This window comes from Elephas maximus, chromosome 5, assembly GCF_024166365.1.
Source record: "Elephas maximus indicus isolate mEleMax1 chromosome 5, mEleMax1 primary haplotype, whole genome shotgun sequence".
In the NCBI taxonomy this organism is placed as follows: domain Eukaryota; kingdom Metazoa; phylum Chordata; class Mammalia; order Proboscidea; family Elephantidae; genus Elephas; species Elephas maximus.
This window is the reverse complement of record NC_064823.1, coordinates 15,061,017-15,073,146: the sequence shown is the minus strand read 5'-3', so window position 1 is coordinate 15,073,146 and position 12,130 is coordinate 15,061,017.

Below are 12,130 nucleotides of genomic sequence, written 5' to 3'. Positions count from 1 at the left end.
TATGATGTTGCTCATTGGTCCAGTTGTGAGGATTTTTGTTTTCTTTATGTTGAGGTATAATCCATACTGAAGGCTGTAGTTTCCAGCCTTCATCAGTAAGTGCTTTAAATTCTCTTCACTTATAGCAAACAACGTTGTGTCACCTGTATATCGCAGTCTTCCTCTAACCCTAATGTAGAATTCTTCATGTAGCCCAGCTTCAGATTGTTTCCTCAGCATGCAGATTGAATAATTTTATTGACTGAATTATACTCCCCCAAAATATGTGATGTAAATCTTCACCTCTATCCCTGTGGTTATAACCCCATTTGGGAATGAGATATCTTTGTTATGTTAACAAGGCATGTTTAGTGTAGTGTGTATCTTGAGTAAATATCCTTTGAGATATAAGAGATTAAACAAACAAGAAAAGAAGAGATAGGGGAAGATGCATACCAAGCCACATGGTGATTACCCAGGAGCAGAAGCTCAGAAGAGACAAGGATCTTCCCCTAGAGCCCATACCCTGAATTTGGAATTCTAACTTTGTAGACTGTCAGAAAATAAATTTATGTTTGTTAAAGCCACCCATTTGTGGCATTTCTGTTATAGCAGAACTAGATAAATAAGTATGGTAAAAAGATTCATAAACGTGAATAGAGATTTTAATTTCTAACTTTTAGTTAAAATAAGACTTTTTTAATGTGTTTATCTACTGCGTATTCACATGTGAATATCTCATGATCTCTCTTTAATGCATAGGCACATTAATTTTTAAAAATGTAAAGACATTCTTTTATTTTAAGGTATCTTTAGCCATCCTGGTCTCAAAGATATACATTTGGTTCTGTAATAATTTTACTGATTTTTAGAATATTAAAAATTCATAAAGTAAAAATAATTTAATCACACTCCTGTTTGCATTTATTAAAATGTGCAGCCACAATATTTTCATGGAACTTGTTCATAAGGTTATTCATGAAGATTTTCTAAAAAATACAAGCTGTATAGAGCATAAACTGAATTTGTAAAACAATACTGGTCGAATTCTACATATTCTGTATACTAGGTGAAAATGGAGGAATATTAGTTTTATTTTAATTTGTGTTATTTTGTTCCCTAATATATTTTTATTAATAGTCTTTTTGTATGGGGGTAGTCAAAGATAAGATATAGTCCATGCCCTATTGAGAATAATGCTTGTGAAGTAATTAGCAAAATAGAATAAAGCATGGAGTAATTATTTACCAGTCTTCGTAGTACCTAAAAGATAAACTAGGAGTAATAGGAACAAGAGAAAGATGAATCAGGAGAGTCACACATGTGAGTTTGGGATTTTCAATTTCAACCTTAGTAAGGTCGCTCTCAGTAATCTAAAACATATCTTTTATGTCTCTAGTAGTCTTCTTTGTATCATTCTGTATTTGATTAGTTGCTTGTCATAGACTGAATTACGTCTCCCCAAAAATGTTTGTATCAACTTGGTTAGGCCATGATTCCCAGTAGTCTGTGGTTATCCTCCATTTTGTGACAGTGGATTAGGGTGGGATTTTAACACCCTTATCAGGTCACATCCTTGATCCAATGAAAAGGGAATTTCCCTGGGGTGTGGCCTACACCACCTTTTATCTCTGAAGAGATAAAAGGAAAGGGAAGCTAGCAGAGAGGAGGGACCTCATACCACCAAGAAAGCAGTGCCGTGAGCAGAGCGTGTCTTTTGTACCTGGGGTCTCTGTGCAGAGAAGCTCCTAGTCTGGGGGAAGATTGATGAGAAGGCCAACAGAGAGCTGATGCCCTGAATTTGTACTTTTAGCCAACTTTACTATGAGGAAATAAATTTCTCTTTGTTAAAGCTATCCGCTTGTGGTATTTCTGTTATAGCAGCACTAGATGACTAAGATATCTACTTACATTTGAAATTATGGCGGTTCCCTGGAGGTCTTAGACGAAAAAATAGTAAAATTCATTGATAGAGACAATGGTAACATTTGAACTAGAAGAGACCAGCACCTCTGCTCTCTTTCTGCTCCTTTTGGTGTCTCTTGTCTGATGTGGAGCTCTTCATTCTTTTTTAGCCCAACACTACATGCTGCATCAACTATGGTGCCATTAACACGCAAAGTGTAGCCTAGCATCTAGTGATACATGACAAACATGACAGCAATGTTCCGAGTTTTTGTCTAAATTGTTCAATGAGATTTTCAGGTCTGAAATAGTATTGTCTACTCTAAACAAAAAAGCATGTGAAAAATCTTCTTCTGATTTTTCTGTTACAGATGCCACCTGCCACCTGCTAGTAATCATTCATGAGCTTTTTTTTTTTTTTCCCCCCAAATCATATAGATTTGTAAAACCACTTTCTGGAACCACATATATCTGCATCACAGAAAAATGGATAGTTTAATGGCATACAAAGTACTCATTGTCAGCAGTGATGTTTAGTTTGATTTTTTTCCTTGACATTTTGGAGTATTGGCATAAAGAAAATAGGGGGAAAATATTCTCTTAGCAAACATTAACAATTTCAGAAAGAGACAGACCTCATCCCTTCGTGATGAAAATATTATAGTCATGCCTTAATGCCATCTGTTTATGGCTTTATAGACACAGAGTTCTCTAGAGAAAATCATAATCTATAAAATGTTCTGTGTGCTAGATTTTGTCAACTTCTTCGGTTGCTAGATTTAAGGAAGCAGAGTCAGACACTCCCCAACCTACACTCTTCTGTGTGACAGCACTTGCAGCCATCAAGGAGCATAAAGTAGTCCAGGTAAAAACAATATTACTAATGCTCAAAATTTGGCCTAAAATGCACCTTATGAATCATACTAATAATAAAATTTCCTCTTAGATTTTGAATTTTTGCTCCAATAATATGCTTATATACGGTACTGAAAAATCACAAAAAATCCTTCTAGTAACTCTTGCAACACATACTTATTGCAATGAGGTTTATCTGTGTGTGATCAGATCTTTCTTTTTTCAGAAGATCTGGACTTATGAACATTTTATTCCCATGGTAAACACAGACTTAGACTGCATTGGATTTTTAAGAAGTATTGTCACATTTTCATTTTAGAAGTGGGTGTTGGTCTGTATTTGCATGATGCTGCTTTTCAACAACAGTCTCATTAGAAAGGTTCATGTAAAAGAGCCTCCATTTAAACAGATATTGTATTTATTAACAGTTGTTTTACATAACTTATCGGAATAAAGTGCATCTTTTGTTGCTTATTTCATAGCCATCTGAAGATGAAATTCAATCTTAAATAACAAGTAAACTAACATTATGCGCACACAAACATGCACAGATTTTTTCCTCCTTCTCTCCCTCTCAAGTACTAAGCTCAGTTGTTCCCCCCCACCCCAATTACATATTTTCTATCTAGGAAAATTGGAAATCATCAAAAATGAAATGAAACACATAAACATCAATATCCTAGGCATTAGTGAGCTGAAATAGACTGGTGCTGGCCTTTTCGAGTCAGACAATCATATAGCCTGCTATGCCAGAAACAACAACTTGAAGAGCAATGGCACTGCATTCATTGCCAAAAATAACATTTCGAGTTCTATCCTGAAGTGCAGCACTATTAGTGATACTATAATATCCGTATACCTACAAGGAAGACCAGTTAATAGGACTATTACTCAAATTTATGCACCAACCACTAAGGCCAAAGTTGAAGAAATTGAGGATTTTTTACCAACTTCTGCAGTCTGAAATTGATCGAATATGCAGTCAGGAAGCATTAATAATTTCTGGTGATTGGAATGCAAAAGTTGGAAGCAAAGAAGAAGGACTGGCAGTTGGAAAACACGGCCTTGGAGATAAAAACAATGCCAGAGATTGCATAATAGAATTTTGCAAGACCAATTTCTTCATTGCAAATACCACTTTACAACAACATAGACTGTAGTTATAACATGTGGACCTCTCCAAATGGAATACACAGGATTCAAATCGACTACATCTGAGGAAAAAGACTAGGGAAAAGCTCAATATCATCAGTTAGAACAAGACCAGTGGCTGACTGCAGAATAGACCATCAACTGCTCATATGCAAGTTCAAGCTGAAAATGAAGAAAATTAGAACAAGTCACAGCAGCCAAAGTGTGACCTTAAATATATCCAGCCTGGATTTAGGGACCATTTCAAGGGTAGATTTCAACACTAATGACTGAAGACCAGAAGAGTTGTGGAATGACATCAAAGAAATAATACCTGAAGAAAGCAAGAGATCATTAAAAAGACAGGAAAGAAAGAAAAGACCAAAATGGATGTCAGAGGAAACTCTGAAACTTGCTCTTGAATGTCAAGTAGCTAAAGCAAATGGAAGAAATAATGAAGTAAAAGAACTGAACAGAAGGTTTCAAAGGTCAGCTCGAGAAGACAAAGTATTATAATGACGTGTGCAAAGACCTGGAGATAGAAAAAAAAAAAAAAAAGGAAAGAACACAATCAGCATTTCTCAAGCTGAAAGAACTAAAGAAAAAATTCAATCCTGGAGTTATAATATTGAAGGATCTGTGGGGAACATATTAAACGACACAGAGAGCATCAAAGAAGATGGAAGGGTTATACAGAGTCACTATACCAAATAAAATTGGTAGACATTTAACCATTTCAGGATCGGGTAGCAAATAACAGTACTGAAGGACTGAAGGAAGAGGTCCAAGCTGCACCGAAGGCATTGGCAAAGAAAAAAAGGGTCCAGGAATTGACAGAATACCAACAGCGATGTTTGAACAAAAGGGTGCAAGAATGGAAGTGCTCACTTGTCTATGCCAAGAAATTTGGAAGACAGCTACCAGGTCAACTGACTGGAAGAGATCCATATTTATGCCTATTCCCAAGAAAGGCTGTCCAACTGAATGTGGAAATTATCGAATAATATCATATGCAAATAAAATTTTACTGAAGATTATTCAAAAGTGGTTGCAGTGGTACATCTACAGGAAACTGGCAGAAATTCAAGCTGGATTCAGAAGAGGACAGGGAACCCGGGATATCATTGCTGATGTCAGATGGATCCTGGCTGAAAGCAGAGAATACCAGAAAGATGTTTACCTGTGTTTTATTGACTGTAGAAAGGCATTTGACTGTGTGAATCATAACAAATTATGGTTAACATTTTGAAGAATGAGAATCCTAGAACATTTAACTGCACTCATGGGGAACTTGTACATAGATCAAGAAGCAGATGGTTGAACAAAACAATGGGATACTGCATGGTTTAAAGTCGGAAAAGGTATGAGTCAGAGTTGTAGCCTTTCACCATACTTATTCAATCTCTATGCTGAGCAAGTAATCTGAGAAGCTGGGCTATATGAAGAAGGATGGGGCATCAGGATTGGAGAAAAACTCATTAACAATCTGCATTATGCAGGTGAGAAGATCTTGCTTGATGAAAGTAAAGAGGACCTGAAGCACTTGCTGATGAAGATCAAAGACCACAGCCTTCATTATGGATTATAGCACAACACAAAGAAAATAAAAATCCTCACAACTGGGTCAATATGCAACATTATGACAAACAGGGAAAAGATTGAAGTTTTCAAGGATTTCATTTTACTTGGATCTACAATCAACACCCATGGAAGCACTAGTCAAGAAATCAAATGACACATTACATGGGGCAAATCTGCTGCAAAAGACCTTTTTAAAGTGTTGAAAAGCAAAGATGTCACCTTGAAGACTAAGATGTGCCTGACCCAAACCATGTTGTTTTCAATCATCTCATATGCATGCGAAAGCTGGACGATGAATAAGGAAGACGAAAGAATTGACACCTTTGAACCGTGGTGTTGGTGAAGAATATTGAATATACCATGGGCCGCCAAAGAATGAACAAATCTGTCTTGGAAGAAGTAAAACCAGAATGCTCTTTTGAAGGGAGGATGGCCAGACTTTGAACATGTTATCAGGAGAGATCATTTCCTAGAGAAGGACATCAAGCTTGGTAAAGTAAAAGGGTCAGCAAAAAAGAGGAAGACCCTCAATGAGATGGATTGACACAGTGGCTGCAACAATGGACTCAAGGATAGCAACGGTTGTGAGGATGATTCAGGACCAGACAGTGTTTTGATCTGTTGTGCATAGCGTCACTATGAGCCAGAACTGACTGGATGGCACTTAAAAACAACACATATTCCAGATTCCAGATATAAAGAGATAAAAGTAAGATTTGTATCCTTTTTAAAAATCTTTTGGCTATGTGTTGTTTGGCTATGTGTAATTTTTCATTACTGCTTTTTTTGATATTAGGGAATGGTATTTTGCACTATTTTGGAATATGTTTAAATTTTCAGAGAACTTGTTGATTGCTGACTGTGATTAAATTATTACTGAGAACATTTTATACATCTCTATAATTTAAATTGTGGAATTAATTTTAGCCATATTTGTGTAAAATTTCAATCATATACAACATCAAGATTAGGTGAAGTGATTCTGATCTGAGGCAGAGTTATGGGTTCCAAACTATGCCTTAATGATCATTGTGATAAGCTAATTAAGGTCCTTCCAAAAATGTCTAAGTCCTAGTCCTAAGAGCCTATGGGTATATTATCTTACACGATGAATGAAAGGTACTTTGCAGGTGTGGTGAAGTTAAGAACCTTGAGAGGGGGAAGATTACCATGTGTTATCCATATAAGTCCAACGTAATCATATGAGTCCTTATAAGAGGGTGGTAGGCTGGTCAGAGTCAGAGAAAGAGATGTGATTAGGGAAACAGTTTCAGAATGATGGCTACCAGGAATCAAGGAATGTGAGCAGCCTCTAGAAGTTGGAAAAGACAAAGGAATGAATTCTCCCCTAGAACCTACAGAAGGAATTCAGCTCTGCTAATGCCTTGAAGGAATCTAGCCCTGCTAATGCCCTCTGTCCTATAGCGTCGCTATGAGTCAGAATCAACTCAACAGCACTGGGACTGGGTTTTAATGCCTTGAAGAGGTTTTCAAGGTGTTGCCTTTCCTTTATAAACTGGGATAAAAATAAAGGGTGCGTTGTTTATATATCCTTTACCTTTTAGAAGGCTTACAGTATTTCTAGATTAAAAAAAACAAATTTAACCCCATTCTCTCCCCATTAATATGCTATTTTTTTAATATGCCATGAACAACAAAGAAAATTCACTTGTAAATGCCATGGTTGAAATCACATTATATTTATAAGGTCATTAGTGACTATTGACATTTTAATTTATCTGTCTCTTTGTAGCTGATGTCCAAGCAGCATGCTAGGATTGTTACGTTTCTATGACTTTGCCTGCCATATCAATTGAATAATAATTTATTCTCAGAATTTAGAATTAAAATAAAATATGTGTGGGAGAAGAATAGAGTAAAAAGCAACACATGTCTAAACACCATTTATGAAATTGTTTTCAAGTTGAACTTGAAGGCGATTATATTAGTTTTCTATTGCCATTGTAACAAATTACTGCAAACGTAGTGGTTTTACCAGCACAAATTTATTACCTTACAGTTCTGGAGGTCTACGGACTGCACTGAGTCTCAGGGGGTTAAAATCAAGGTATTAACCCTGTTCAGGCAGTGTTCCTCCACCTTGACTATCATGGACAACAAATTCCATTATTTACAACAACTTTTTTCCCTTAAACTGGTCCTTTACTGTGTTCATACCATGCCTACTCAGGTTCAGGACCACGTTTTTATGAAGGTTGTATATCAAAGGAAATTATAAGTTATGTAAAGTAGCAAAGATAATTTGTTAATTTAGATTGGGAGAACATATAATAGCAGATGATTTTAAGTGGGCCTAATAATATTGAAATGAAGGAAATGTCTTTAAGATAAAATATTTGTAAGATAGTGTCACTGCCAAATGGCCTCCCCAATGTTATGTGGTTTGTTTGTATGTATTCTTTTTTGTCTTATTCTCCTAACCCTTCCCCATTCTTAATATTGACACATCTAAAAAATGATGTTAGAGACATTACAAAGTAAAATCAGATCAGTTTAAATGTTACTTCTTCTTCCCCTTTTGACTGCTTCTGGTCTGAACTTTCATAGTAACAACTACAAAACAATAGTGCCAGACTAGCAAGTCAATTATTAGTTCATCCTACTGCACTGTTGTCCCTTTGAGAAAATCTCCCCCTTTAGTAAAGATAGCAACAAGAAAATCTAAAATATACTATTTAAAAAAATTCTACTTTCCACCTCTGATATCGTTTGTTACGAAGCTTTAAATTTACCAGTGCTATTTTTTATGAGGATAAATTTTAAATCTATAAATGCTTCTGGAATGTTCCACCTATAGTCTTCTATTCCTAATTGCCATTGGGGGAATTCTACAATCATGTTTGCTTATATGTTTATTTTCCAAATCAATAGTCAACACACACACACACACACAAATAAACACGCAAATGTATTCACTTATTCCAAAAATCTTTCCGATTGCCAATTTCTTACTCTTCCCTACTAGTGTTAACATATCTAATTTCAATTTCTTTTCACTGTCCGTTCAAACCAATCTGATCCCTACACCCGAAGCATTCATTACTTTCTTGTTCTTTAACAGACCAATTTTTGTTATCTTCTCTCTTTCTGTACTTGTGATGTCAGTAATTTTATTATGTTCCAGGGTTTAAAGTCCACCACTCATCTGTCAGTTTTTCACACTGCTGTGGCTTGCATGTTACTGTGATGCTGGAAGCAATGCTACTGGTATTTCAAATACCAGCAGGGTCAACCATGGTGAACAGGTTTCAGCACAGCTTCCAGGCTAGGACAGACTGGGAAGAAGGCCCTGGCAATCTGCTTCTGAAAAACATGGCCAGTGAAAACTTTTTGCATAGTAGTGGAGATAGTGCTGAAAGATGAGCCCCTTGGGTTGGGGTTTCAACTGGGGAAGAGCTGCCTCCTCAAAATAGAATCTGTCTTAATAACATGTACAGAGTGAAGCTTTTGGGACCTTCATTTGCTGATGTGGCATGACTCGAAATGAGAAGAAAAAGTTGCAAACATCCATTAATAATTGGTATGAGCAGAAGGATGAATCAAGGAAAGTTGGAAGTTGTCAAAAATGAAATGGAACAACTGAAAATCAATGTCTTAGGCATTAGTGAGCTGAAATGGACTGGTATTGGCATTTTGAATTGGACAATTTATGATCTACTATAACAGGAATGACAAATTGAAGAGGAATGGAGTCACATTCATCATCAAAACGAACATTTTGAGAAGTATATTGAAATGCAGTGCTGTCAATGGTAGTATAATATTGACATGCCTATAAGGAAGGCCAGATAATATGACTATTAATCAAATTTTACACACTGACCACAAATGCTGATAATGAAGAAATTGAAGATTTTTACCAAATTCTACAGTCTGAAATTGATCAAACATACAATCAAGTTGCTTGATAATTACTGATGATTGGAGTGTGAAAGTTGGAAACAAAGGTGAAGGATCAGAAGTTGCCCTTGGTGATAGAAAAGACTCTGGAGATCACATGATAGAATTTCACAGGTGACTTATTCAATGCAAATAATTTTTTTTTTCAAAAAAAAAAAAAGGTAAGTGTCCATATGGACCTCTCCAGATGGATTACAGAGGAATCAAATCAACTATATTTGTGGAAAGAGACAATAAAGAAGCTCAATATCATCAGTCAGAACAAGAGCAGGGGTTGACTGCAGAACAGACCATTCGTTGCTCATGTGCAAGTTCAAGTTGAAGCTGAAGAAAATTAAAACAAGTCCACGAGAGCCAAAGTATAACCCTGAGTATATCCCAACCGAATTTACAGACCATCTCAAGAATAGATTTGATACATTGAACACTAATGACTAAAAACTGACAAGTTGTGGAATAACATCAAGGACATCATAACATGTAGAAAGGAAAAGGTCATTAATAAGGCAGAAAAGAAAAAAGACAAAAATGGATGTCAGAAGAGACTCTGAAACTTGCTCTTGAATGTAAAATAGATAAAGCTAATGGAAGAAATAATGAAGCAAAAGAACTGAACAGAAGATTTTAAAGGGAGGCTCAGGAAGACAAAGCAAAGTATTATAATGAAATGTGCAAAGAGCTGGAGTCAGAAAACCAAAACGGAAGAGCATACACAGCATTTCTCAAGCTGAAAGAACTGAAGAAAAAATTCAAGCCTTGAGTTGCAATATTGAAGGATTCTATGGGCAAAAAAACATGCATGACAGGAAGCATCCTAAGAAGATGGAAGGAATACAAAGAGTTCCTGTACCAAATATAATTGGTCAAGGTCCAAGCATTTCAGGAGATAGCATGTGATCAAGAATCTATGATACTGAGGAAAAGTTCAAGCTGCACTGAAGGCACTGGCAAAAAACAAGGCTCCAGGAATTTTTGAATACCAATTGAAATGTTTCAAGGAACAAATACAACTCTGGAAGTGCTCACTTGTGTATGCCAAGAAATTTGGAAGACAGCTACCTGGCCTTCTGACTGGAATAGATCTATATTTGTGCCCACTCCAAAGAAAGGTGACCCAACAGAATGCAGAAATTATAGAACTATATCTTTAATATCACATGCCAGTAAAATTATACTCAAGATAATTCACAATGGTTGCAGCAGTATATCGACAGGGAACTTCCCGGAGTTTAATCCTGATTCAGAAGAGAATGTGGAATAAGGATTATCACTGTTGATGTCAGAGGGATCTTGGCTGATATCAGAGAATACCAGAAAGGTGTCTACCTGTGTTTTATTGACTATACTATACATTTGTCTGTGTGAATTGAAGCAAATTATGGATAACATTGTGAAGAATGGAAATTCCAGAATGCTTAGTTGTGCTCACGTGGAAACTCTACGTAGACTAAGAGACAGTAGTTCATATAGAACAAGGGAATACTGGCTGTTTTTAAAATTAGAAAAGGTGAGTATCAGGGTTACCCTCTTTCAGTATATTTATTCAATCCGAATACTGAACAAATAACCTGAGAAACTGGACAATATGAAGAAAAGCGAGGCATCAGATTGGAGAAAGACAGATGCATTAGCAACCTGTATTAAGCAGATGATACAACCTTGCTTGCTGAAAGTGAAGAGGACCCAGAGCAGTTAGTAATGAAGATCAAAGACCACAGTCTTCAGTATGGATTATACTTCAACATAAAGAAAACTAAAACCCTCACAACAGGACCAATGAGCAACATCATAACTAAAGGAGAAAAGATCGAAGTTGTCAAAGGTTTCGTTTTACTTGGATCCACAATCAACGCCCATTGAAGCAGCAGTCAAGAAATCAAAGGAAGCATTGTATTGAGCAAATCTGCTGCAAAAGACCTCTTTAAAGTGTTAGAATGCAGAAGTGTCACCTTGAGTACTAAGGTATGCCTGACTCAAGCCATGATATTTTAAATTGCCTCATATGCATGCAAAAGCTTGACAGTGAATAAGGAAGAACGAAAAAGAATTGATGCCTTTGAATTATGGTGTTGGTGAAGAATGTTAAATATACCATGGACTGCTAGAAGATTGAACAAATCTATCTTGGGAGAAGTACAGCCAGAATGCTTCTTGGAAGCAAAGATGAGGAAATATCCCAAGTTATCAGGAGGTACCAGTCCCTGGAGAAGGACATCATCTGGGTAAGGCAAGAGGGTGAGAGAAGAAGAGGAAGACTCTAATGAGATGGATAGACACAGTGGCTGTAAAAATGGGCTCAAACATAGCAACAATTGTTAGGATGGCACAGGACTCAGTAGTGTTTTGTTTTACTGTATATACAGTTGCTATGAGCCGGAACTATATCTCTGGCACGTAACAACGACAATATGGTTTTAAATAAATTCTATACTCTGATCATACCCAAATTTTACCTCGAGACCGTAAAGTTCTGCTGAAGTCATGTGTGTAACTCCCACTTTCCATTTTTTTTTTTTAACATCTCAATGTTAATAAGATAAAGTAGATCATTTGATTTTACTTCAAACCTGCTGCTGTCCCAGTTTTACTACCCCAGTTAAGTGTTACCACTGTTCAGGTGGTGCATATTGTTCAGGACAAATCTTAAGAATTATTATTGATCACTGTCTTCTCCCAAAGTTTACATTCCATATATCAGCAAGTTTATTGGTTCAACCTAGTAACGCAGTTATTTCTAATCAAATCCACAACTGTCTCA